Source organism: Ylistrum balloti, unplaced genomic scaffold (assembly GCF_031769215.1).
Source record: "Ylistrum balloti isolate Yb309-2 unplaced genomic scaffold, AGI_CSIRO_Ybal_v1 Utg370208, whole genome shotgun sequence".
Classification (NCBI taxonomy): Eukaryota; Metazoa; Mollusca; class Bivalvia; order Pectinida; family Pectinidae; genus Ylistrum; species Ylistrum balloti.
The window spans coordinates 1,730,018-1,737,009 of NW_026782179.1; positions in this window are offsets into that span (position 1 = coordinate 1,730,018).

Sequence of the window (6,992 nt, forward strand, 5' to 3'; positions counted from 1 at the left end):
ACCAAAACACAACAAAACAACACCTACCACCTGCCGTCAATACACTCTTAGCTTAAAGCTGGACTCTTTTCACCCAAGGGAATAAGATATAATATGTACACATGAAATCAATCACAGCCAAATCAGCATTAATTTCAATTTTGTGAATTAAAAAAAAAATGATGCAATATGAATGAAATTTTGAAGTATGTGAAAATTAACAAATTTTACTAAAATGTCCTTTTGAGATAGTTGTTTATCAATCAGTCATGTGGTGATGACTCAATTTTTTCTTTTTTGATTTTCATCAATATCATTTTTATTTTGAATAAATTCCTTGGGTTGAATTATGAAAATTGTATATGGTGTATAACAATGAAAAGCAGAGACCATAACAAAGGCAATAACAGTGTGTAAAACTAATAAGATTTCTGACATAACACTCAACAAACTTGATATATATTTATATATAGTGATCACCATAGGTTTACACATCATTAGTGACAAAATCACACCAACCCACTGTCAGATATGGTAAAAATATTCAAGCTTACTCCAATATCAGTTAAATACTTCAATATTTCTTGCTGTAATCTACCAGCTCTTTAAAAGTAAACAAGAAAACAATCTTACTGGTGTTTGTTGTATATGTCTAGATTTATTTTAAAGGCCACAATGAGGTTCCCAAATCAAACTGGAGCATCCTCTCCAATCTCCTGTCTCTCCCAGTCAAAATGTAAATTGCTGAAGCTTTTATCATTACCAAGGCCATTGGATAAAATCCTGCACATCCTCATAAAAAGGCCTCAAACAATATCAACATTTTTAACAAAAAAGTGCAAATTACCAGGTATCATATTCGGTTCTTTTTTTTATTTCCCTTTTTCAATTTATGATTTTATCATTGAACAAGATCTTGCTGTTAGTAATAATTTTTAATTGATTTCCACCTAATACTAAAAAGGGTCAAAGGCAGAAGTGTAAATTTGTATATTAAGAGAAATATATCTACATAACAGTCATAAAACTGAACATTAATCTAAAAAAAAATTCAAACTTTAAAATTTACAATCCATACCAGATTTATCTTAAAACTGTATGTTACAAGTTTTTCATAGTAATATACAACAAAAATAAATCTCTAAATGACATCCCAACCCTCCAGAATGCTAATACTGATGATATCAGCAATATATTATGTACATTTACAGTGTCATCTTGTTCCAAGCACATTTTGATGATCTTAGATATTTACGTTACAGACATACCAAATTCAGAAGCAAATATTTCACAGGCAATTCCCATTTTCTCCCTTCAGTAATCATTAATTTCTGACCCACAGTACTGTCATGGATAAATCTAACATTACAAATCTTACACCAGCATCATGCAAATAATATCTTGAGAAATGGGACATGAAATTTAAGGGGATTAGAAGTAGGAAATAAAAGAACTTCCATCAAAGTAGACTCTATAATGATAATAAATAGGGAAAAATTCCTTCACCAGAAAATTAAGACTACGCTATATACTAATTAGACCCAAAGCTGGCTAGGCTAATAACTCCGACAGAACTAGAGATCCAGAGCTTGGCTGGGCAAAATACCAAGACAGAACTAGAGATCCAGAGCTTGGCTAGGCTAATAATTCAGTCAGAACATGTGACCCAGAGCTTGGCTAGGCTAATTACTCAGTCTGAACTAGTGACCCAGAGCTTGGCTAGGCTAGTAGCTCAGACTGAACTAGAGATCCAGAGCTTGGCTAGGCTAATAACTCGATCTGAACTAGAGATCCAGAGCTTGGCTAGGCTAATAACTCGATCTGAACTAGAGATACAGAGCTTGGCTAGGCTAATAACTCGGTTTGAACTAGTGACCCAGAGCTTGGCTAGGCTAGTAGCTCAGACTGAACTAGGGATCCAGAGCTTGGCTAGGTTAGTAACTCAGTCTGAACTAGTGACTCAGAGCTTGGCTAGGCTAATTACTCAGTCTGAACTAGTGACCCAGAGCTTGGCTAGGCTAGTAGCTCAGACTGAACTAGAGATCCAGAGCTTGGCTAGGCTAGTAACTCAGTCAGAACATGTGACCCAGAGCTTGGCTAGGCTAATTACTCAGTCTGAACTAGTGACCCAGAGCTTGGCTAGGCTAGTAGCTCAGACTGAACTAGAGATCCAGAGCTTGGCTAGGCTAATAACTCGATCTGAACTAGAGATACAGAGCTTGGCTAGGCTAATAACTCGGTTTGAACTAGTGACCCAGAGCTTGGCTAGGCTAGTAGCTCAGACTGAACTAGGGATCCAGAGCTTGGCTAGGTTAGTAACTCAGTCTGAACTAGTGACTCAGAGCTTGGCTAGGCTAATTACTCAGTCTGAACTAGTGACCCAGAGCTTGGCTAGGCTAGTAGCTCAGACTGAACTAGAGATCCAGAGCTTGGCTAGGCTAGTAACTCAGTCAGAACATGTGACCCAGAGCTTGGCTAGGCTAATTACTCAGTCTGAACTAGTGACCCAGAGCTTGGCTAGGCTAGTAGCTCAGACTGAACTAGAGATCCAGAGCTTGGCTAGGCTAGTAACTCAGTCAGAACATGTGACCCAGAGCTTGGCTAGGCTAATTACTCAGTCTGAACTAGTGACCCAGAGCTTGGCTAGGCTAGTAGCTCAGACTGAACTAGAGATCCAGAGCTTGGCTAGGCTAATAACTCGATCTGAACTAGAGATACAGAGCTTGGCTAGGCTAATAACTCGTTCTGAACTAGTGATCCAGAGCTTGGCTAGGCTAGGCTAGTAGCTCAGTCTGAACAAGTGACCCAGAGCATGGCTAGGCTAATAACTCAGACTGAACTAGAGATCCAGAGCTTAGCTAGGCTAATAACTAGGTCTGAACTAGAGATCCAGAGCTTGGCTAGGCTAATAACTCGGTCTGAACTAGAGCCCCAGAGCTTGGCTAGGCTAGTAACTCAGTCTGAACTACAGATCCAGAGCTTGGCTAGGCTAGTAACTCAGTTGAACTAGTGACCCAGAGCTTGGCTAGGCTAATTACTCAGTCTGAACTAGTGACCCAGAGCTTGGCTAGGCTAATAACTCAGTCTGAACTAGAGACCCAGAGCTTGGCTAGGCTAGTAACTTGGTCTGAACTAGTGACCCAGAGCTTGGCTAGTCTAGTAACTCGGTCTGAACTAGAGCCCCAGAAGGGCTAATACTTGGGTAGCTCAGTCTGACTGAAATAAAAAAAGATAGAAACAGGCATTTGTAGTTTCTCAAATTCTTAAATGATGTTTTTTTTTCCTGAGGTTATCAGATATTCTAAATGGCATTGAGTTGTAAGAGGAATGACATTTAACTAAGATTTCTATAGAAGAGGTATTGGATATTGGTAACAGCACTGTGTGATTACACAGTAACAATCATAATGGCTACACATTACAACCACACAAAGTAAACAACAGAGAACCCATTGTAACACACTTCAACAACCACAGTTCTCCAACCTGTACAGAACTCAGATTTTGCCTTGTTTTAACCAAGATGACATCAATATGTGATAACTGAAATTTGGCTTGTCAAAAAATTACAAAATTGTTAATATGGTATTCAAAATATGTCAACACAGTTTGACAGAAATTTAATATATTAATGAAAAAAAAAAAGTATTCATTTTTGAAATATGGATTAAAGAAATAATTTCAACTGAAACTTTAAACAAATTTACAACAGCTTTCATTCAGTAGAGTAAATAAAAAGAAGATGGTTGTTAAATCTGATGGAGATCATATTCCACCAGTCAAGATTTACAGAGGTAAAATATAAAAGGATCCATTTATTTTGAATCATAAAAATTAAAATATGTCGGGTTCAATTTGCAGGACAGTCCCAATACCAGGTGAACTCATCAAGGTAAAACCTGGCCAGTTAACACAACACCTCAAATTCTTAGAAGAAAAAAAGGACAGAATATATTCACAAGGGTCAAATAAGACAGGCAGTAACAGATGTCAAAACAACAAGTCAAATTCATAGGGGTCAAAATGAAAAGCTAAGAAAACAATCTAAATTCACAGTGGTCAATTTTATCAATATCAAAATGTATTTATCATTCAATGTGTGAGGTAGAGAAGATATTGACAGTCAAATGCAATTTCTATTTCCAAGGCCATTCAACACAAAGTTTTTTGGTTGACACAAATAAGCCTTAAAATCACTTGCTGGTGTAGGAGTTATGATCTAACTCTGAGTAAATCCATGTCAAACCTTGAGTTACTTTCTAAGTAGCATTACAATAAAACCTTGCTGACACTGAAACTACAAACTGAACTAGAGGTCATCTGAATTCTATACAAACAGGGTTTGCCTGAGAGGTCTTAATGTTGTCCCCTTCTGTTGGTTTCAATGTGCCCATAGCAAATGCTATCAACACAAACAGACTTTCTCTTTCCCAAGGAAATAAAATCCATGCCAACTGTTTGTTTTCTGTAATTGTGTTCTGAACTTTGGTCATTCAGAAAAGTAGACACAACAGCTTAAAAATTAAACCTAACTGCTCGCACTTACATCTATATCAAACATCTCTCTCGCATCTCATCTGAAACAAGCAAGAGATCAACTTATGTTGTACACAAATTGTCTCCACCCATGGAATATATGCCTAGGTCATGTTATAGGTAGATAAAGTAGACATGTTGTAGGTACAACCAAATTAGATTCTTGCATGCTGAAGATGATCATGTCACCAACTTCAAACTATCAATGCTGATCACAAATAAGAATTTCATCTCTAAAAACCACATAGGTTAAGAAACTGCTTGAAAAATTGTTTCTGACAGTTGAGTAGACAAAACACAAAAGATCTGAATTGCTGTAAATTTTTAGAGAAATGGTAAATAATTTTGAAATAATAAAATGCAAAACAAAGTAATTGTTAAAGAAATGTCACACTTGGCTAGGAAGTTAAATATGTCATACTTTTTCTTCAACTGAACATACAAAAATCAAGTCTTCTTATGATACAATGTAACAAGATCATAGATGCTGCTGTTTTTAACTTAATCCAACCTTCTTATTTAAAGTAAAATGAAAAAAAAACCCAGATCCTGTAAACAATTTCTCCCCTTGTATACACATGAGACCAGCTCTGGATGTATACTCTGTGTGTTTGAGTGAGGGTGTGTGTGGGTGTGGGTGTGGTTGTGTGTGTGTATGTGTTAGTTAATCTGTATAGTTATACAACAATCATAGGTCAGTTTCAGTATGAAGGGATCTGCGATATATTTTGATTACTTCCTATAAGAAGTAAACTTATTTCATAAAAGCTGTATTTCATAGATCCCTGTATTGATACTACCCTACAAAACAAAAAGGGTCAAGGTCACGTCATGTACAGGTAAACATGGTATCTTATTAATTGAAAATCTTTAAATTGTAATTGCTAAAACAAAAATATGTTAACAAATCTTTAACATAAAAAACTTCCAAACAATGTTTTAGTGAAAAAACCTTTACCAGGTAACCATTCCTTCAACAGAAAATGTAAAATCAGTTTTCACCTTAAGATTTTTGAAAATACACTAAGGAAATATCCTTTCTTTCTTCCCAAGTTCATGTCTAAATACAGAAAATATTACCGTCATAAAACCTAATAACTGTACATGACCAAAGTGTATTTCTTAAGTATGAAAGATATTTCATAGACAGGAAGATAGCCTGATTCAACTGAAATTTATAAGAAACTCTAGACAATGTTGATTCCCTCAACACTAACACAAAAAGAGCACTTTTCTACTGGAAATGCACACCTACTCTAGCATCCTTATGAATGTCAAGTTCACATCAACGGTTTTCCTTCAAACCTATTGATCAATACTTATTCTACTCCTTACTATTTAAGGAAAAAAGAAAAGAAATGATAGCACAAAGTATTGATACAACTGAACATAAGAACTCAGGAGGAAAGCAAAAGCACAGCCTCTGGAATCACCAGGCCAATCAACTGACAGTTTCTCTCCCGTGATTTTGTTATTACAATAACTTAGTTGGTCACTACAACTTCACAAGATTAATCATCCTGTTTGGCCTAGACACCCCAATAATAAACAGGTTTTATACTATCAAGCTTAAACTAACTTCCATATCTAAAATATTTATCAAATGATCGAACAGCTAATACAAAAATATACATTCATCATGTATTGCTATCCCATAACTTAACTGACTTAATGTTGGTTGATATTTAAAAAATCTCTTGTAAGTTCAGTGTTCTTTGTTTAAAAAAGAAAATAAAACAGCAGATTATGCCTCCCTAGTGTGCTAACACCAACAGAGATGCTTGTACTCTGTACTTCATCAGTTAAGAAAAAGCAATTACCTACAAAATAATCAGTCAATTTGTAAGGAGATATAACTTAATATTTAAAACTAATCAAGTAAGTCTTTTTACATTAAGATATATATATATATATACATTAATATATTCTTGCCACACATAACAAGCTGTGCTAACGATTATGGTGTACATAAACATCTATATTGTCAATAAAGAGTAACTGACAGTTCATACTACAACTGCTGGGATAAAGTTCAAGCCATGTCAAATAAAGCTATTTCTATGAAAATTTCTACAAACCACTTGACCATGAATCATGCTTGGTCTGAAAAAATATATACCAGCAAGTCACAGTAAAATGCAGATTTCCAGTGTATCTTATTTTCACTTTGTGAGAATACCACTCAGTTTAAGCTTCTCTAAATTAAGTATAAAAACCAAGAAGTGCTAATTACAATATGTACAAAACACCTGAGTGATCGACAAACATGTATGAATGTACCCAAAATTTACAAACCTTGTCAACCAGTGACAAAGGGCAGGCAACTCTGTTATTAGGTGAAATTAGCAATCAACAACTCATAATATGAACCTTAAGTTTTTGAATAAAAGGCAGACATCTCCAAAGTCTGATGAATTATGCCATCAACAACTATCATATAACACTGTACTCTGTGAATTATCTGGAGTCTGGTGAAA